Consider the following 23,028-nt stretch of genomic DNA (forward strand, 5'->3'; position numbering starts at 1 on the left):
GAGGCAGGTACCACGGAGGAAGGTGCGACATATTGCGCAGGAGCGGGTACCAGTGTTGGTGAGGCCAGTATGGAGCAATTGTAATCATTTTTGGTTTTTCCTGTCTGACTTTTAGTAAGACCTTGGAGAGCAGAGACAGAGGGGGAAAGGCATAGACTGATAGGTTTTTCCAGCTTAAGGATAGAGCATCCACTTTCCAAGCTTTTTTGTGATGGATTCTTGTGCAGAATTTGTCCAACTGATAGTTTTGGGGTGAGGCAAAAAGATCTGTGTCTGGGCTCCCCCATTTGCGTGTCAACATGCTGAAGATTTGTGGATCCAGTTTCCATTTGTGGGTCCATAAGATTTCTGCTTAGTTCGTCTGCCAGAGTATTTTGCTTTCCTGGCAGGAATTGAGCTTGTAGATGTATTTGATAAGTCAAGGCCGTGTTGCACAATACCATTGCTAGTCTGCAAAGGGAAAAGGAATGTGTACCCCCCTACTTGTTTATGTACCACATATGACTGTGGTGTTGTGTGTCTTTATCAGTAGTTGTCCTGGATGAAGATAGTCCTTGAAGGCTGTCAGCAATCTGTACAGCTAGCATCTCTTTCTGATTGATATGTAGGTGCATTTGATCTGGGCTCTATTGGCCCTGAATGCATCTTCCTACCAGATGCGCCTCCCAAGCATAGTCTGATGCGCCTGTAGTCAGGGTTTGGGCGGCAGGGGTGGAATGAATGACAGTCCCTTGTTTTGGTGGCAGGCCTCTGTCCACCATAGGAACTCTAGTTGCAGGCAAGGAATGATAGGAATCATTGTTTCAAGGCTGTGACAATGTTGACTCCATAAGCTTTTTAGGTACCATTGAAGTTTCCTCATATGCAGTCTTGCATATGGAATTAGAAGAATGCAGGAGGGCATGAACCCCAAGGCCTGCAGAATATGTCTTGCAGATAGCTGGGTTTCTGTGGCCATCTGTTTGAAGTAAGTCATCAATTGAATTTGTTTTTCTGGCATAAGGTAAGTCATCTGGGCAGCTGTATTCAAGCTTGCACCCAGGAATGTAATTATTTGAGAGGGTACCAGTTGTGATTTCTTTTCATTTATAATGTACCCTAGACAAGTTAGAAGCCTTTTTACAAACGCCAAATGTTTTAGAAGAGTGTCCTTGTTTTCTGCCTAAATTAGACAATCGTTCAGGCATGGATAAATTTGAATATTTCTTTGCCTGCAAAAAACAATTACTGGTGCCAGGCACTTTGTGAAGACCCTGGGCACAGTAGATAAGCCAAAGGGCAGTAGAGAACTGGTAATGCAAATAGCCTGCTTTGAAACAGAGGTATCTTCTGCAAGATTCCCTGATTGGGATATGCAGGTAAGCCTCTTTTAAGACTAGAGTTACCAACCAGGCATCCTTGCCTAGCATAGGTAGTAACTGTTGAAGAGTCAGCATCTTGAATTTTGGAATGTCCAGAAATGTATTTAGAAAGGATAAGTCCAGAATTGGCTGCCATGATTTGTCTTTTCTGGGTACCAGGAAAAGCCTTGAGTAAAAACCTTGTCTCTTTTCCTTTTCTGGTACTGGTTGAATAGCCCCCATATTCATGAGGGACATAACTTGTTTCTGGGTCTCTGCCCACTGATTTGGAGGCAGATCTGGCCATCCGTTTGGGATTGGCAATGTGTGGAAATGAAATCTGCATCCCTGGGATACTATATTTAAAACCAATTTGTCCTGGGTAATCATTTGCCTGTTTTGTGCATGAAGTGCCAGTTTTCCCCCCAAAGGGACGGCTAAAAGATAAGTGCTTGGTGATTGCAGTGGAAAGTCATTGAGACTGTTTACCAAGGTGCCTTGTTGCTTCCAGATTTGGAGGTGGAGGCAACCCCATTGCTTTGTTCTAAAAGTCCCTTGCGACTGAAACCTGGAGCCTTTGGAATGTCTGGGTTTCACCTGAGCAGCTCTGATGGGTACTGGAAAGGACCAGTTCTTAGTAGGCCAGTGCCTGCTAAACCTGGGTGGCTGCACTTGTAGGAACTCTTTCACAGTTTGCATAGATTTAGCTTAATCTTCCATCTTTTTCACAACTTCTTCAGCCTTATTACCAAATAGTCTGTCCTGTTGTAAAGGAGCATCCAACAATTTTGCTTTAACATGGTCAGGCAGACTTTGCTCCTTGAGCCAAGCATGCCTTCTTATCACATATCCAGTTACAGCAGCCCTGCAAGAGGCCTCCAAGGAATCAAAACCACATTGCAAAGTATGTTTTCCAACTTGTTCAGCTGAATGCAATAAATCCTGCAACTCTTTATTTTCCACACAGTCAGAAATCAACATCATTTTCTGTTTAAGTAAACCCATGACATGCTGTTGATATTTAAGCATATGAAATTGACAGTTTAAAGCCCTGATTGCCACGGTTGCAGACATGTAAACCTTCTTACCCCATCTATCCAGTGCCCTGGAGTCTCTATCAGAAGGGGTAGGGTTTTTAGCGGTAGAGGCCTTAATGCCCTTGGGACCTTGAGAAATGGTTTTAGGGTCAGCAGTAGGTATTTAAAAAGGAATTTGTGGGAGTCAGGAACCCTGTAGTATCTGTCTGGCTTACTAGGAGCTGGAGGCAGGGAATCAGGAGTCATACTGGATTCTGAGAAAAAATCATCAACAATGTCTAGAACAGGAGGTATAGCCAAAGGCCTACGCTGAGGAAGAAGAAGAAAATCCCTAAGTCTCTTTTTATATTCTGAGAAATCCTGACTCTCCCAGTGAAAGTGTTCCCTTAAGGTATGCAAAGTTTCTCCAAAAGAAAAATCCTCAGGAGGAGAAGCAGAAGGGATGGAATCTTCTACATCAGAGTCCTCATAAGTGGGTATAGATATAATTCCTGATGAGAAGAGGAAACAGAAGAAATAGAAACCTAATCTGAAGATTCATAGTCAGTGCCTTGCCTAGGCCTCTTAGCAGGAGGGGGATGGGTACCCCTGATCAAGGTAATTAAATCCTCAGCCATTTTGATCATTTGTTTTTTAGGCATTGGGGCCTGTACACGTGGCCCAAGCATCAGTTTTTTAGACACAGAAGTAGTTTTTGGCCTTAGGTTTGAAGATGGCGTTGGTTTAATATACAAATTTTTAGGCCTGAAAACACTCTCAAAAGCCAGTGCCTGCTCAACGGCTCCAGACCCATCTAAGGTAGAGACATCCACGGGTTCAATACTTAAAGTATCTCGTGATATACTGGACTCCGAATGGGTCTCAGTAGAGGCCTGCGAATCAAAAGTAGCGGGTATCAGGGGTTGCAAAAGTGTCTCACTGAGTACCGGCTTAGGAGAAGCTTCATCATCGGTTTTGGACCTCGACGGTCTGTCTCTGTCTTTTTCTTTGCATTTTTTAGGTATTCCGGTAGTCGCATTGCTAACCGACGACATTTCTGGATAGTTAAATCTTGAGCCAAAATATTTAGAAGCAAAAATAGACCGATGTTTAATAGTGCATTGATTAAATTTATCACAAAACCGACAGCAAGGCACGTTGTGGTCAGGACCTAGGCAATGTATACAGTACAAATGAAAATCCTTATGAGGTATTTGCTTCCCACAAGTAATATAATTATTAACTTTTACTGACATAGGTAAGGAGTAAGAAAAAGTTTCCCCAATGGGGTACTTAGCTTTCAGTTGAAGACTTCGGTTCTGAAACTCGAAAACAAAAATTTCAGGAGTCGGCCGACTGGCACTTGCGAACTGCTTCTGCTTCGGGCACCGCTCGGCAAGGAAGACTGATGTAATGGCGTTGGCTGCAGGTTTTATACCCCTGACGATCTGACGTCATGGAAGAAGGGACAGCAACCAACGCAGGACCCAACACTTTGTTAATCAGGCCGACTGAGGGCAACCTGCCAGTAGATTACCCAAATGTAATGACTGCAACAGTGAAACACGAAGAACATCCTAGTCACTTAGGACAGCAGGGACAATAAACCGTCACCAGCAATTCCTACCTTAGAAGGGTGTGGGCAACATGCGTCTAAACCACAAACCTTTGTAATGTAAAATAACTGGTTTGGAGCCCAAGTGCTTAAACCAGAACTAAGGCACCTTCAGAATAACATTCACAATAAGTCTTAAACCAGCAATTCCCAGTTTAGAAGGGTGTAGGCTATCCTGTCCTGCCATAAGAGTTTAGACCAGAAATCTTACTAAAGTAAAATAACTGGTTTAGAACCCAAGTGCTTAAACTGGAAGAATGACACTAAGAACAATAAACACAATAAGCCTTCACCCAGCAATTCCCAGCTCAGAAGGGCAGAGGCTACCCTCTCCTCCCTCAACAGTGTACACCTCAAACTTCTACTGGCCTGAAGCCCAAGTCCTTAAACCAAAACTAAGATGCTTACAGTAGCAGTTATAATCAGGCTACCAACAAGCAGTAATAAATGCAACAGAATAAACGAAATTGAGCACTTTTAAGAACAAGCGGCAAAAGCAAAATAAAGTAATAAAATAGGAAACAGAAGATAATTCAAGGTTAAGAACATAAAGGTGTGGGCCTACCCAAATGATCTCACTGTACTCAGTAGAATCAGCTGATGTGATGGAACTGGGAGGAGTGTCCAATATCAAATCTATAGTACAGGCCGACAACTCAAAAGCTTCCATGTTTTAAGACTACAACAACAGTTGCGCGAGTGAGTGGGAAAAATAAAATGGAGACAGAGATCAGAACAGAAGTAATGATTCCTGCAATATCAAGAATCCATGGAAATAAGTTCACTAACTAAATGTTCACAACACACAAAAACTTTGCAAAAACTTAAAAATATTTTGGCAAACGCAGAAGAGCTTTTGTAGAATACTATTAAAAACAACAACCTACGAGCAGTACAGTAGATGGAATTTATTTACTGGTGCAGGCTGAAAAGCTGTGATACATTCAACCAAATAAATAAATGCAGCACAGAATTGATAAATATCACTGAAACAGTTACAGCAAGTGCAAAAAAATATATACTTATATCAGCTTTGTACTGCCAGATGGTTTTAGAAGCAATCCAAATCTTACAGCCACAGGTGAACAGCCAGGCACACGGAAGCTCTGAATAAAAGAGCAGAATCATACAAAATGTAATTCTTTTATACCAGCAAGATGAAAGACTTTTCTAAAGTTAAACCCTCAGGCCAATCAAATAAAAGCACAAAAACCTACTGACCAGTAGATCCCACCTAAATAAAATGGAGACAGAGATGAGAACAGAAGTAAGGGTTCCTGCATTATCAAGAATCCTTGAAAATAAGTTCACGAACTCTGACAAATGTTTACAACACAAAAAAAACTTTGCAAAACTTAGAAATATTTTGGCAAACTGAGAACAGCTTTTGCAGAACACTGTTAAAACAACAACCTAATCTGATCTCTTGCCTTTATTAATTGATGCCTGGTCGGGCAGTAATAAGCCAGTCATCTAGATATGGAAACACCCAGAATCCCTGCAGTCTCAAGTGCACTGCTACTACTGACATACATTTGGTAAAGTCCCTGGGGGCTGTGGTGAGACCAAACAGCAGAACTTTGAATTGGTAATGACTAGTTTCCAACCAAAAGAGTAAAAACATTCTGGATCACCTCTTCATCTTTATGTGACAGTACCCATCCTGAAGGTCTATCGAGCACATCCAGTCATCTTTGCCTAGAAAGGGTAGAATGAAAATACAGTTGTGTACACTTACTATAAATGTAGATGTTCGAGTGTATTCACTGTTGCAGTCATTACATTTGGGTTATTTGCTTGCAGGCAGCCCTCAGTCGGCCTGATTAACAAAGTCTTGGGTCCTGCGTTGGTTGCTGTCCCTTCTTCCATGACGTCAGGTCGTCAGGGGTATAAAACATGCAGCTGATGCCATTACATCAGTTTTTCTTGCCCCAGATACCAAAAAGACAAACGTGGCAAATGTAGTTGGAATAAAAACCTTTATTCACTGAAGCACTTTTCTTTCAAAGTAGTACTCAAACTTCATCAGATAAACCCAAAATTAACTGATACTATTTAAATATAAGGATAATGTATATTTAAATATAAGGATAATGAAATTACCCCTCCCCGGGTATAATATCTTTAGACTGGACCGTAAAACCAAAAAGGGAGGTGGCGTAGCAATTCTGTACAAAGCACAACTACAAATTAGTATTATAAATCTTAACCTTACTCAGGACAATAATGCAGAAGTAATCAGCTCAAAACTTCAAATCAACCCTAATAAAGCTATTAACATAATTTGTGTATATCTCCCCCCAGGAAATAACACTAACACTCTAGAATGCATCCTGAGCTTGCTGTCAAACAACCTCCCCCAAGAAACAGTAGTTCTAGGTGACTTTAACATTGATTGGAATTCTTTTAATAGTATAAACCCTACATCCCACATAAACCTATATGGCTTCTCTCAACTCATTAACTGTCCAACCAGAACTGATAAATCCAACAACCATGAATCTATTCTAGACTGGATTCTGATTAATACTCCCCAACAAACCTACCAGTCCGGTACCCTTCCAGATGATCTAAGCGACCATTCTTTAACTTATGTCATTAGACACAAAATTAACCTAACCTTTCCTGCCACACTTAGAACACTAAGAACAAAAAAGACTTTTAACTCAGAACATTTTCTAGCTGATCTAAAATACTGTAATTGGTCCTCATTGAAATATCTTCCCCTTAATGAAGCAGTAGATTACTTTAACTCTACATTCTTATCAATTCTAGACCAACATGCCCCAACTCGTACCATCAGAACCAAATCAAAAGTAGCACCCTGGCTAACTAATAATACTAGGCATAAAATCATTATTAGAAATAAATCATGGTCAAAATGGCGCACCACTAAAAATCAAACTGATCGTCAAAAATTTAGAGAGCTTAGAAACAGCACTAAAAGAGCTATCCTGACAGACAAAAAAAACTATTACCTTCAGCTGCAGAACATCACTAATAAGGAACCTAAAAAATTCTGGGCCAGTATTAATAATCTTCTGTCTCCAGGTCACTCCATTACACCTAATCCCCAGGACTCTAACCCAGAAAACCCTAAACAAACAGCAAATGACTTCAACTCATTCTTCACAAACACTATCCAAACACTAGCTAGTCATCTATCTCCTGATACCTCAAATCTTCCTCCATCCACATTAAATCCACCTCCTACACTCCAATTACAACCAGTCTCTACCTCCTTTATCACATCATTGCTCCTAAAGTTAAAACCCACCACTCCCTCTGCAGACAAACTGCCTGCAGAATTCTTACAGATAGGTGCCAAAGCCTTAGCCTACCCTATTTCCATCCTGATCAATAGATCTATAAAGGAAGGAATCTTCCCTCTATCTGGAAAATATCTCATATCATCCCACTACATAAAGGAGGAAACTCTAATGATTTCTCTAACTTTCGTCCAATAGCTCTCCTCTCACCAATCGCAAAAATCATGGAAAATGTATTCACAAACAAGTACTAAATCACCTTCTCAACAACAACTTACTTTCTAACTGTCAGCATGGTTTCAGACCCTCACACAGTACCACTACTGCTTTACTCTCCTTCACTAACTCCATTAACACTAACCGTAACAATAACTATCTATCTTCCTCTGTCTTCATCGACCTATCCAAAGCTTTTGATATGGTGAATCATAAACTTTTACTACATATCCCTACAATCACTGGCTCTTGATCATCTTTGCCTTGTCCTGGTTTGCATCTTACCTAGAAAATCGTCAGCAGGCAGTACTTTGGAAAAACTCACTTTCTAATCTTCTACCTATCTCCTTAGGTGTACCTCAAGGCTCTATCCTAGGCCCTTTGCTATTTTCTATCTTTATTAATGACCTTCAATCTGCTATCCCATATACTACCTGTATACAATATGCGGACGACTCAACTATAATCTGCTCTGCTAACTCTCATACAGAACTCCAGTCACTTACTCAAAAAGCTTTCAGTGCTGTAGAACAATGGTTCTCTTACCGCTGTCTACTCCTCAACCCCAAGAAAACAAAACTATTACTTTTTCACCTACTGTAAATCTACTCCACCTTACTTTACTCTTACATCCACTGACGGAACACTCATCTCTCCTGACTTGACCACAAAACTATTAGGGATAACTATTGATAATAACCTCAACTTTGACTCTCACATCAACAACACCATAAAATTAGTTAATAAAAAAATAGGATCCCTTTACAGAATCAAACCTTTCCTAACACCCACAGCAAGGTCCACCATTGCTAGATCTCACCTAATCTCCACTCTTCTCTATGCTTCCCCCATTTACACTAATCTTTCCAAAAACAACATGAAGAAACTAGAAACATCCTATCATAACATAGCTCGATTCGCTATTGGATCTCCTTTTAGAACTCATCACTGCTTGAACCTAAAAGAACTAGGCTGGAATGAACTTCCTAACCAACTTGTACTTCAACAGATCTTAATTGCTTATAAAATTCTATATCAGCCAACCAACACACCAACACTTACTAGCCTTATTTCTCCATACAACAACCTGCAACAACTACGTTCCTCAAATAAACTTCTGATTAATATTACCAAACCTAACAATAATGCAGGTGTCAGTTTATTCTCCAATTCTGTTGGAAAAACATGGAATAAACTACCCTCTGATATCACTTCTTTAACCTCTTTCCAACTTTTCAAACATCAACTAAAGATTTATCTCAATAAACACTGGCTTTGCTCCTGCACTAATCCAGACTAATGCCAACTCTTCTCTCTTCCATTACCCTTGTTAACAAAAAAAAAAAAAAAAAAAAAAAAATTATTTTTTATATTATCTGGTTAACTTGCTATGATGTCATGTGAACTTTTATGCCAATGTATTTTTTATCTGATTATATTATTGTTTTTACTTGCTATCTTTTTTATGCAGCCATTTATGCCTTTTGTAAAAGTGTACAACTGATGGAGCTTTTCTCCCCGGGCCTCTACTGAAAACGGACATATATCCAGTTGGACTAGCCCGGTCAACGAATGTAAAATAAAATAAATAAAAATAAATAAAATAAGTATACAAATTAATCAGCTGACACTCGTATTTAAAGCAACATGCCCATTATACATATAAAATCCCCCATGCTAAAAAGTCTTATTACATTGTTACTACCTACAAAGCTGGAGTTTTTTCCAAACATGAAAATTAAAAATTATTTAATATCTGATTAACAGCATTTTTTAACTTATTGTCATAGTTTCAATGATACTAAAGTAAACCATGACAAACACATACTTATAGCGGAAAACTGGACAATTTAAATACAGCCAACAGGTCCCAAACAATATCAGCAATTTTTTAAAAAACTGATTAAACTAGATAACATATAAAAATAAAATTCCAATATTGGTATAAAGTAAATAGATATAATAGTAACTTGCATAATATTTATCTATGCAGACTTTTAAGTTTTAATATAGGCATAATTGAATACATATCATTCAAAACCAGTAAACTATATGCATATAACCGGATCTGCCATAATAATTCTAATCTCTCCAATTCAACTTCTATTGGTCCCCCTCTCGTATTTGGTATCACACGATCCAAGATCCAGAATTTAAATTCATGACTAGGATACTCCAAGATATGTTTAGCCAATGCATTATCTTGTTTAAGTTTACCTATACTGTATACATGTTCGTATATTCTGTCTCTTAATCAACGAATTGTCTTGCCAACGTAAAAACATGGGCAATACTGACACTTAGCTAGGTAAACCACCATTTTAGAATTGCAATTATATTTTCCGTTGCTTATCAAATCCAAATTATTAATGCATTGACAGCTCCCCACTAGGATATACTTACAATATGAACAAGAGCCACATTGTTGCATTCCCTTGCGGTTATTATTCCTATTTTGTATACTTTCGAATAGATCTTTGAAATTTCTATCCCTTCTTGTAATAAATTTAGGTGTATCCCCTAATTTATCTAATAATTCCTTATTTTCCGTAAGAATGTTCCAATTTTTCCATACAATATTTCTTAAATAGTAATAATCCATATTAAATGTCAGAACAAAACTATATCCAAATCTCGAAGTATCCCTGACTATAGTTGTATCTAAAGGGACCTCCATTAGTTCTAATATCTGATTCCTATCCATGTTCACTGATAACTTCGTTTGTGTCTTCTTCCATACCACTATTCACAATAGTTGTATATATGCCTCTAAGCCTCTTTCCTTTTACCTCAACTACGATATTATCTATGAAGGTACTGGGATAGGCTCTTCTAAGAAACATTTGTTTTAAATTCCTGCATTCACTAACAAAATCATCGCCCCTTGATATCATTCACTGCCCTCACTAACTGCCCTTTTTCTACAGACTTCTTTTGATATATGGGATGGGCACTTGAAAAATTCAGGAATGTATTTGAGAAGGAAGGCTTTCTATATATTTTTGTTTCATATTTTTTATGAATATTATTCTTTACTGGTAAGACATCAAGAAATGGTATTTGTTTCTCATTAAAGTTATATGTAAACTGGAGAAAGTCCGTACTTTGGTTAAAGTAATGGGCAAAATCCTTTGCTTGTACCTCCTTACCTTTAAACAATATAAATATATCATCCAGGTACCGTGTGCAATAAATTATTTGTGAGTTTACAACTTCATTATTAAATATAAATGACCTTTCCCAATAATTCATAACTAAGTTCGCAAAACTTGAGCCGCATGGTGAACCCATTGCCACTCCACTTTTCTGATGAAAAAAAATAATTCTTAAAAGTTATGCAATTATGGGCCAATACTATATTGAGTAGTTCTTCCACTAATATCAATTCTGATGAAGGTGCACCTTTTACTTTGAGGTTCAAAATGACCCATTCAATACCTAATTCTTGTGGTATTGATGTTTAAAGGTCCTTTTCATCTGCTGTTAAAAAGTTATTACATTCATCAAAGGTTATGTCATTCATCTTTTCCAAGAAGGACCAAGAGTCTTTACTAATACACATTTCTGATGTCACATACTTCTTGAGAAACACATCCACTACTTTTGCACATGCATAAGTTGCACAATTCCTACCATCGACAATAGGTCTAAACGGTGGATTAATTAAGTTTTTATGAATTTTAGGCACACCGGAAATTGTAGGAGCAATAGGTGCGGGCATAATCAGAAAGTTATATAAATCAATATCTATTCTCCCTGCTATAAACAGGTCATTGATATATATTTTTATTCTGTTATTAGCCTGATTATATTCATTCAAGGACACTTTATCATATGATTCTGATGTTAGCATTAGCTCTATTTTATTTTCATAATCAACCAGGTCCATAAAGACCAGACCCCCACCTTTATCCGGTTTCATAATACGAACCTTTGTGTCCTTTAGATATTTAATCCAATCAAATTCCTCCCTTGATAAATTATTCTTACCTCACCCCCCCATCCCTCCATAGATCAATGAGCCTAAAATCAAGTTCACACATTTTTTCAAATGTATAAAGAAGATTGTGCAGAGGTGGGTTATACGTGCTAGGGACTCTAAATTGATTACTGTCCCTCGTATTTATATTACCAAGAAGTACTGCCAAGTTAAGTTTTCTCACAAACAGTTTTAAGTCCACTGTACAGTTGGTAACATTCAGTTTTCTTGAGGGAACAAAAGTAAGGCCTTTAGCCAACAAATTGGCTGACTCAACAGGAACATCCACTGAAGAATAATTGTAAATGGAAAAATCACCCTCAGAGTTTGTAATAATCGAAGGATTGTGAGTCAGATCATTTACAAATGTCTCCCTTATTTCCATTTGTTGTGTTTGTTCCTTTGATTTTGTTTGTTCTGCAATCTTCCCCTCTGAAAACCCTGCTGGTTATTACTCCACTCATTGTTGTTATTCGATCGCATATTAGAAGTAGACTGATTCTGTAAACGCTGACTTCTACATAATCCTTCATCATTAATTTCCTCATTCGAGAAGGCATCTGTTTGCGAATTAATATCAATACCATCCCTATGTGGAGTATTAGCCCCTCCTATGTTCCATTCTTCCATACTTATATCTTGTGGTTATATACCCTCCCCAACTGTATGTTATTATTAAAGTTCCCTGCTCCTTCTTTTACATTCCCGCCTATTCTCCACTGTTGTGCTGGTGGTGGGCGGGGATAGGCAGTACCTTGCTGGTATTGCAGCCGATCACGTTGCAATTTCTTACATTTTACTGCCTTTGCCTTGTTCACAAATTAATCAATTGTCTGAAATATGTGCGAGTATTCATATTTATATCTATTAAAATCAGGATGTGATTTTATCTGAGTATCCAGTACAGTGATGTTATCCTTAAGTTCCCCCACTGTTATTGCATAGTTTTTGCTCATCACATCTAACAACTCAAGACCTTGTTTTTGAATAATTTGATTAAATCCACATGAAATTGAGAATCGGCAATAAGGCCCGTGGGACACTGACATATTCTCAGACCTTTGGGCACTAGTTCGAGTTTCAGACATTCAGTAAAATATTCAATTTCAAGGCTAAGCTTCTTATATTTCAACAATGCATGATCAAATATATTCAAAAGGTCCACCAAATTAGACTCCTCCCTAGCCGGACTCACCGTTACAGCTGTAGAATTAAGTTGAACCAAGCCCACAGGTGTAGTGAGCCAGTCCATTAAGCTTGGGATTCCAATAAGCCCAGGGTTTGGAGTATTAGATATATCCACCAAGACAGAATGGTTTGTTGCATTAACATAAGTACCACTGGTGCTGTTTTGCATTTGCAAGTTAAATTCACCTTGCCCATTCGGAATAGGTGCCGATAATGTCGGAGAACCTGGTCGTTGGTTAAGTGCTGTTACTGCAATAGATGACATGCCGGTATTATGAACAACAGTGTTTGGACTCGTACAGGCTTTATTTTCAGTATGTGTATTCACACGTTGCTGCTGCTGGCTGTGTAGAATGCTAAGCTTATCTACTTTCTCCGTCAATCTCTCCACTTGTTGTACTAAAGCTTGCACAACACTAAGAAGCCCATTGTTGTTGTCAGCTTCGGTCGCTGTAGTAGGAAAAAGTTCAGGTGAATTATCCAACTGGTTGGTTGCCATGTTTAGAAAAAACACTGAATTCAACACAAACACGTATAAACTTCTGGTACCAAAAAGACAAACGTGGCAAACGTAGTTGGAATAAAAACCTTTATTCACTGAAGCGCTTTTCTTTCAAAGTAGTATTCAAACTTTCAGATAAACCCAAAATTAACTGATACTATTTAAATAAGTATACAAATTAATCAGTTGACAGTCATATTTAAAGCGACATGCCCATTATACATATAAAATCCCCCATGCTAAAAAAAATCTTATTACATCGTTACTACTAATAAAGCTGGAGTTTTTTGCAAACATGAAAATCAAAAATTATATCTGATTAACAGCATTTTTTAACTTATTGTCATAGTTTAAATGATACTAAAGTAAACCATGACAAACACATACTTGTAGCGGAAAACCGGACAATTTAAATACAGCCAACAGGTCCCAAACAATAGAAGCAATTTTTTAAAACTGATTAAACTAGATAACATATAAAAATAAAATTCCAATATCGATATAAAGTAAATAGATATAATAGTAACTTGCATAATATTTATCTATGCAGACTTCTAAGTTTTAATATAGGCATAATTGAACACATATCATTCAAACCCAGTAAATTATACGCATATAACCGGATCTGCCATAATAATTCTAACCTCTCCAATTCAACTTCTATTGGTCCCCCTCTCGTATTTGGTATCACATGATCCAGGATCCAGAATTTAAATTCATGACTAGGATACTCCAAGATACATTTAGCCAATGTATTATCTTGTTTAAGTTTACCTATACGGTATACATGTTTGTATATTCTTTCTCTTAATCTACGAATTGTCTTGCCAACATAAAAACATGGGCAATACTGACACTTAGCTAGGTAAACCACCATTTTGGAATTGCAATTATATTTTCCGTTGCTTATCAAATCCAAATTGTTAATGCATTGACAACTCCCCACTAGGATATACTTACAATATGAACAAGAGCCACATTGTTGCATTCCCTTGCGGTTATTATTCCTATTTTGTATACTTTCGAATAGATCTTTGTAATTTCTAGCCCTTCTTGTAATAAATTTAGGTGTATCCCCTAATTTATCTAATAATTCCTTATTTTCCGTAAGAATGTTCCAATTTTTACATACAATATTTCTTAAATAGTAATAATCCATATTAAATGTCAGAACAAAACTATATCCAAATCTCGAAGTATCCCTGACTATAGTTGTATCTAAAGGGACCTCCATTAGTTCTAATATCTGTTTCCTATCCATGTTCAGTTATGCCTAGATTAAAACTTAGAAGTCTGTGTAGATAAATATTATGCAAGTTACTATTATATCTATTTACTTTACATCAATATTGGAATTTTATTTTTATATGTTATCTAGTTTAATCAGTTTTTTAAAAAAATTGCTGCTATTGTTTGGGACCTGTTGGCTGTATTTAAATTGTCCGGTTTTCCGCTATAAGTATGTGTTTGTCAAGGTTTACTTTAGTATCATTTAAACTATGACAATAAGTTAAAAAATGCTGTTAAACAGATATAATTTTTAATTTTCATGTTTGCAAAAAACTCCAGCTTTATTAGTAGTAATGATGTAATAAGATTTTTTAGCATGGGGGATTTTATATGTATAATGGGCATGTTGCTTTAAATATGAGTGTCAGCTGATTAATTTGTATACTTATTTAAATAGTATTAGTTAATTTTGGGTTTATCTGACGAAGTTTGAGTACTACTTTGAACGAAAAGCGCTTCAGTGAATAAAGGTTTTTATTCCAACTACGTTTGCCACGTTTGTCTTTTTGGTACCAGAAGTTTATACGTGTTCGTGTTGAATTTAGTGGTTTTTCTAAACATGGCAACCAACCAGTTGGATAATTCACCTGAACTTTTTCCTACTACAGCGACCGAAGCTGACAACAATGGGCTTCTTAGTGTTGTGCAATCTTTAGTACAACAAGTGGAGAGATTGACTGAGAAAGTAGATACGCTTAGCGTTCTACACAGCCAGCAGCAGCAGCAGCAACGTGTGAATACACATACTGAAAATAAAGCCAATATGAGTTCGAACACTGTTGTTCATAATACCGGCATGTCATCTATTGCAGTAACAGCACTTAACCAACGACCAGGTTCTCCGACATTATCGGCACCTATTCCGAATGGGCAAGGTGAATTTAACTTGTGAATGCAAAACAGCACCAATGGTACTTATGTTAATGCAACAAACCATTCTGTCTTGGTGGATATATCTAATACTCCAAACCCTCGGCTTATTGGAATCCCGAGCTTAATGGACTGGCTCACTACAACTATGGGCTTGGTTCAACTTAATTCTACAGCTGTAACGGTGAGTCCGGCTAGGGAGGAGTCTAATTTGGTGGACCTTTTGAATATATTTGATCATGCATTGTTGAAATATAAGAAGCTTAGCCTTGAAATTGAATATTTTACTGAATGCATGAAACTCGAACTAATGCCCAAAGGTCTGAGAATATGTCAGTGTCCCACGGGCCTTATTGCTGATTCTCAATTTCATGTGGATTTAATCAAATTATTCAACAAACAAGGTCTTGAGTTGCTAGATGTGATGAGCAAAAACTATGCAATAACAGTGGGGGAACTTAAGGATAACATCACTGTACTGGATACTCAGATAAAATCACATCCTGATTTTAATAGATATAAATATGAATACTCGCACATATTTCAGACAATTGTTTCATTTGTGAACAAGGCAAAGGCAGTAAAATGTAAGAAATTGCAATGTGAGCGGCTGAAATAACAGCAAGGTACTGCCTAACCGCGCCCACCACCAGCACAACAGTGGAGAATAGGCGGGAATGTAAAAGAAGGAGCAGGGAACTTTAATAATAACGTACAGTTGGGGAGGGTATATATCCAACAAGATATAAGTATGGAAGAACGGAACATAGAAGGGGCTAATACTCCACATAGGGATGGTATTGATATTAATTTGTAAACAGATGCCTTCTCGAATGAGGAAATTAATGATGAAGGATTACGTAGAAGTCAGCGTTTACAGAATCAATCTACTTCTACTATGCAATCGAATAACAACAATCAGTGGAGTAATAACCAGCAGGGTTTTCAGAGGGGAAGATTGCAGAACAAACAAAATCAAAGGAACAAACACAACAAATGGAAATAAGGGAGACATTTGTAAATGATCCGACCCACAATCCTTCAATTATTACAAACTCTGAGGGTGATTTTTCCATTTACAATTATTCTTCAGTGGATGTTCCTGTTGAGTTAGCCAATTTGCTGGCTAAAGGCCTTACTTTTTTTCCCTCAAAAAAAACTGAATGTTACCAACTGTATAGTGGACTTAAAACTGTTTGTGAGAAAACTTAACTTGGCAGTACTTCTTGGTAATATAAATATGAGGGACAGTAATCAATTTAGAGTCCCTAGCACGTATAACCCACCTCTGCACATAATCAATTTAGAGTCCCTAGCACGTATAACCCACCTCTGCACAATCTTCTTTATACATTTGAAAAAATGTGTGAACTTGATTTTAGGCACTTTGATCTATGGAGGGATGGGGGGCGAGGTAAGAATAATTTATCAAGGGAGGAATTTAATTGGATTAAATATCTAAAGGACACAAAGGTTCGTATTATGAAACCGGATAAAGGTGGGGGTCTGGTCTTTATGGACCTGGTTGATTATGAAAATAAAACAGAGCTAATGCTAACATCAGAACCATATGATAAAGTGTCCTTGAATGAATATAATCAGGCTAATAAAATAAAAATATATATCAATGACCTGTTTATAGCAGGGAGAATAGATATTGATTCATACAACTTTCTGATTATGCCCGCACCTATTGCTCCTACAATTTTCGGTGTGCCTAAAATTCATAAAAACTTAACTGATCCACCGTTTAGACATATTGTCGACGGTAGGAATTGTGCAACTTATGCATGTGCAAAAGTAGTGGATGTGTTTCTCAAGAAGTATGTGACATCAGAACTGTGTATTAGTAAAGACTCTTGGTCCTTCTTGGAAAAGATGAATGACATAACCTTTGATGAAATGTAATAACTTTTTAACAGTAGATGTAAAGGACCTTTATACATCAATACCACAAGAATTAGGTTTTGAATGGGTCATTTTGAACCTCAAAGTAAAAGGTGCACCTTCATTAGAATTGATATTAGTGGAAGAACTACTCAATATAGGATTGGCCCATAATTATATAACTTTTAAGAATGATTTTTTTCATCAGAAAAGTGGAGTGGCAATGGTTCACCATGCGGCTCAAGTTTTGCGAAGTTAGTTATGAATTATTGGGAAAGGTCGTTTATATTTAATAATGAAGTTGTAAACTCACAAATAATTTATTACACACGGTACCTGGACGATATATTTATATTGTTTAAAGGTAAGGAGGTACAAGCAAAGGATTTTGTCCATTACTTTAACCAAAGTACGGACTTTCTCCAGTTTACATATAACTTTAATGAGAAACAAATACCATTTCTTGATGTCTTACTAGTAAAGAATAATATTCATAAAAAATATGAAACAAAAATATATAGAAAGCCTTCCTACTCAAATACATTCCTGCATTTTTCAAGTGCCCATCCCATATATCAAAAGAAGTCCGTAATAAAAGGGCAGTTAGTGAGGGTGACACGAATGATATCAAGGGACGATGATTTTGTTAGTGAATGCAGGAATTTAAAACAAATGTTTCTTAGAAGAGCCTATCCCAGTACTTTCATAGATAATATCGTAGATGAGGTAAAAGGAAAGAGGCTTAGAGGCATATATACACCTATTGTGAATAATGGTATGGAAGAAGACACAAACAAAGTATCAATGAACATGGATAGGAATCAGATGTTAGAACTAATGGAGGTCCCTTTAGATACAACTATAGTCAGGGATACTTCGAGATTTGGATATAGTTTTGTTCTGACATTTAATATGGATTATTACTATTTAAGAAATATTGTATGTAAAAATTAGAACATTCTTACGGAAAATAAGGAATTATCAGATAAATTAGGGGATACACCTAAATTTATTACAAGAAGGGATAGAAATTTCAAAGATGTATTCAAAAGTATACAAAATAGGAATAATAACCGCAAGGGAATGCAACAATGTGGCTCTTGTTCATATTGTAAGTATATCCTAGTGGGTAGTTGTCAATGCATTAATAATCTGGATTTGATAAGCAACGGAAAATATAATTGCAATTCCAAAATGGTGGTTTACCTAGCTAAGTGTCAGTATTGCCCATGTTTTTACGTTGGCAAGACAATTCGTAGATTAAGAGAAAGAATATAAGAATATGTATACAGTATAGATAAACTTAAACAAGATAATGCATTGGCTAAACATATCTTGGAGTATCCTAGTCATGAATTTAAATTCTGGATCCTGGATCATGTGATACCAAATACGAGAGGGGGACCAACAGAAGTTGAATTGGAGAGGTTAGAATTATTATGGCAGATCTGGTTATATGCATATAATTTACTGGGTTTGAATGATATGTGTTCAATTATGCCTATATTAAAACTTAGAAGTCTGCGTAGATAAATATTATGCAAGTTACTATTATATCTATTTACTTTATATCAATATTGGAATTTTATTTTTATATGTTATCTAGTTTAATCAGTTTTTTAAAAAATTGCTGCTATTGTTTGGGACCTGTTGGCTGTATTTAAATTGTCCGGTTTTCCGCTATAAGTATGTGTTTGTCATGGTTTACTTTAGTATCATTTAAACTATGACAATAAGTTAAAAAATGCTGTTAATCAGATATCATTTTTAATTTTCATGTTTGCAAAAAACTCCAGCTTTATTAGTAGTAACGATGTAATAAGATTTTTTAGCATGGGGGATTTTATATGTATAATGGGCATGTTGCTTTAAATATGAGTGTCAGCTGATTAATTTGTATACTTATTTAAATAGTATCAGTTAATTTTGGGTTTATCTGATGAAGTTTGAGTACTACTTTGAACAAAAAGCGCTTCAGTGAATAAAGGTTTTTATTCCAACTACGTTTGCCACGTTTGTCTTTTTGGTACCAGAAGTTTATACATGTTCGGGTTAATTTCTTGCCCCAGGTATCAGGTGCCCCCCTAATGAGAAGCAATTAAACATAAAAGCACAAAGATATACCTCCAACAAAAAAGCAAATACACCAAAAAGGCTTTTGAGCATAGTAAAGGAAAGTAGAGGTATTGCCAAAAGAAGTTAGGGGGCTGGAAGGAGAGTAACCAGGACTGTATCAGTGAATACACTTGAATATCTACATTTATGGTAAGTGTACACAACTGTACTATGTTCTTTGTGTTTCACTGTTGCAGTCATTACATTTGGGTAGATTCCCAAAGCTATGGTAGGGAGGAGGAATTTAGTTAGCATTAAGGCCAACTATAAGGCCCTGCAAGACTGCAGTGGCAAAGCCAGCTCTGGATTTTGAGAAAATTGGCAAATGATAATGCTTGGTGAAAGTATGTACAGAACTCCAGGTAGCAGCTTCTAGGATGTCCCTGGTAGGGACGCCTCTGAGAAAGGCTGTAGAGGTAGATGCAGCCCTGGTGAAGTGAGGTCTGATCCCCTGGGGGATAGGTTTTCCATGGTGCTTATAGCAGAAATGAATGCAATGGCTTATCCATTTAGAAATGGTTTGCTTTGAAATAGCCTTCCCCTATTCCCCTGCAGCAAATGCCACCAGAAGTTGTGCAGATTTCCTTTGAGGTTTAGTCCTGTCCAAGTAGAATCTAAGTTGTCTGTGCACATCTAAGAAATGCAGTATCCATTCCCCTTTATTCTGTGGATTGGGAAAGAAGGTTGGCAAATGAATGGACTGATTAAGAGCCACACTGGATATCACCTTGGGCATGAAGGATGTGTTGGTTCTGAAGGGACACCCTGTCCGCATGAAAGATGATGAAAGACTCCACTGCCATAAGGGCCTGTAATTCAGATACCCTTCTAGCTGAAGTGATTGCTAAAAGGAAAGCTGTTTTCCAAGAAAGAAATTTTAAGTCTGCAGAAGCAGCTGGCTCGAAAGGAGGTAGAGTGAGTTTCTCCAAGACAAAGTTAAAGTCCCAGGCTGGGGTTGGAGCTCTCCTGGGTGGTCTCAAAATTTTGGCCCCTCTGAGGAACTGCTTGAGCAGCGGATGAGAGAAGAGGGGAGGTTCTGTGTTATAATGAGCTGAAATGGCTGAGGGGTGGATTTTAATGGAGGAAAATGACAGGCCCATGTGAAGCATCTCAGTTAAGTATTGTAAAATCTGAGGTAAATTGGGCGCTGCTGTGCTTATCCCTTGAGACTGGTTTCAGGCACAGAATCTTTTCTATTTTTCAGCAAAACATTTTCTTGTACTAGGCCTCCTTGCCTCTAAAATTATATCCATCACAGGTTTGCTGAGGGATGGCAAAGGAAAGATTAAGTAATTAGCCAGGCTGCAAGGTTCAGTGTTGGAAGCTGAGTGTGCAGAATCTGATTCTCCTACTGAGACAGCAGGGAAGAAGTCTGAGGCAGGTGCCATGGAGACAACCATGACACACTGCGCAGGAGGGGGTACCAGTGTTGGTGAGGTCAGTCTGGAGCAAACAAAATCATCCTTGGTTCGTCCTGTTTGATTTTTAGTAGTACTTAGAAGAGCAGAGGCAGAGGGGGGAAGGCATAGACTGATAGGTTTTTTCCAGCTGAAGGACAGAGCATCCACTTTCCAGGCTTGTTTGTAGGGAGTCCTTGTGCCAAATTTGTCCAATTGGTAGTTCTGGGGAGAGGCAAACAGGTCTATATCTGGGCTCCCCCATTTGCTTGTCAACATGTTGAAAATCCTTGGTTCCAGTTTCCACTCGTGTGGGTCCATGAGGTTTCTGCTTAGTCCGTCTGCCAGTGTATTTAATTTTCCTGGCAGGAATTGAGCTTGTAGGTGCACTTGGTAGCTGAAGGCTGTGTTCCACAATGCCATGGCTAGTCTGCAGAGGGGGTAAGAATGTGTGTCCCCCTGCTTGTTTATGTACCACATAACAGTGGTGTCCATCTTTACCATTAATTGTCCTGGAAGAATGTGGTCCTTGAAGGCTGTCAGTGCATTCTGTACAGCTAACATTTCTTTTTGATTGATATGCAGGTGCATTTGACTTGGGTTCCATTTGCCCTGAATGCACTTCCCTGCCAGGTGAGCCCCCCATGCATTTTCTGATGCATGTGTTGTTAGGGTTTGGGTGGCAGGGGGTGCTGTGAAAGGTAGTCCCTTGTTTTGGTGGCAGGCCTCTGCCCACCAAAGGAACTCAAGGCGTAGGCAAGGTATGATAGGAATCATTGTTTCTAGGTCTTGAGAATGTTGACACCATAGGCTTTTTAGATACCACTGTAGTTTCCTCATATGCAGTCTTGCATATGGAATTAGAAGAATGAAGGAGGCCATGAACCCCAAGGCTTGCAGTATTTGTCTTGCAGATTGCAGGGTTTTTGTGGCCACTTGTTTGAAGAAGGTTGTCAAATGAATTTGCTTCTCTGGCGTGAGGTAAGCCATCTGGGAAGTTGTATTCAAGATTGCTCCCAGGAATATAATTTGTTGCAGGGTACCAGGTGTGATTTCTTTATGTTTATGGTGTACCCCAGACAAGTTAGAACAGTTTTTACAAAGGCCAGATGATTCAAAAGTATATTCTGGCTTTCTGCCTGAATTAGACAATCATCCAGGTATGGGTATATTTGAATATTTTATTTGCCTGCAAAATGCAATAACTGGAGCTAGGCACTTTGTGAATACCCTGTGCGCAGTAGATAAGCCAAAGAGGAGTGCAGAGAACTGATAGTGCGTGTAGCCTGCTTTGAAGCGTAGGTATCTTCTGCAAGACTCCCTGATTGGGATGTGCAGGTATGCTTCTTTTAAATCTAGTTTTGCCAACCTGTCATCTTTGCCTAGCATAGGAAGTAATTGGTGAAGAGTCAGCATCTTGAATTTTGGAATCTCCAAAAAAGGTGTTTAGAGTAGACAGGTCCAGGATAGGACGCTATGAATTGTCTTTTCTGGGTACCAGGAAAAGTCTTGAGTAGAAACCTTGTCCCTTTTCCTCTTCTGGTACCAGTTGAATAGCCCCCATGCTTGAGAGAGAAAGTACTTGTTTTTGGGCCTCTGCCCACTGATTTGGGGGTAGGTCCGGCCACACAGTTGGTGTTGGCAACATGTGGAAGTGAAATCTGTATCCCTGGGACACTATATTTAAAATCCATTTGCCCTAGGTAATGAGTTCCAAATTCTTTGCATAAAGAGCAATCTTTCCCCCCAAAGGGGCAGTCAGTTGATAAGTGCTTAGACATTTTAAAAGGAAGTCATTGAGACAGTTTACCATAGGGGGGAGTCTTATTACTACCAGACTTGAAAGTGGAGGCCCCCCACTGCTTAGTTCTGTGAGTCCCCTGGGACTGAAACCTGGGGTTTTTGCTGTGCCTGGGTTTGCCTTGAGAAGAAGGAAGGGGCTGGAAAGGACCAATTCTTAGAGGGGCAGTGACTACTAAATCTAGGAGGCTGAACTTGTAAAAAATCAAAAATCTTTAACAGTTTGTATAGATTTTGCTTTATCTTCCATCTTTTTAAGAACTTTCTCAGCCTTGTTGCCAAACAGGCGGTCCTGATTTAAAGGAGTATCCAACAATTTAGCTTTAACATGATCAGGCAAAGATTGTTCCTTAAGCCAAGCATACCTTCTGAGCACAGACCCAGTAACAGTAGCCCTGCAAGAGGCCTCTAATGAATCAAAACCACATTGCAAAGTATGTTTTCCAACTTGTTCGGCAGAATGCATTAAATCCTGTAATTCTTTATTTTCCACACAGTCAGGATTCAACATCATTTTCTGTTTAAGCAGTCCAATAACATGTTG

At 38.0% G+C, this 23,028-nt stretch overlaps 1 protein-coding gene across 1 annotated transcript in view; it reads right to left on the bottom strand.

Annotated features, from left to right (window-relative positions):
* Window positions 1-23,028, bottom strand: part of MMUT (methylmalonyl-CoA mutase) — a 726,274-nt gene that overhangs the window by 334,782 nt on the left and 368,464 nt on the right. The gene's annotated exons all lie outside the window — the stretch shown is intronic.

The sequence above is a fragment of the Protopterus annectens genome, chromosome 2.part1 (genome assembly GCF_019279795.1).
Source record: "Protopterus annectens isolate FY-2018-M chromosome 2.part1, PAN1.0, whole genome shotgun sequence".
Taxonomy (NCBI): Eukaryota; Metazoa; Chordata; order Ceratodontiformes; family Protopteridae; genus Protopterus; species Protopterus annectens.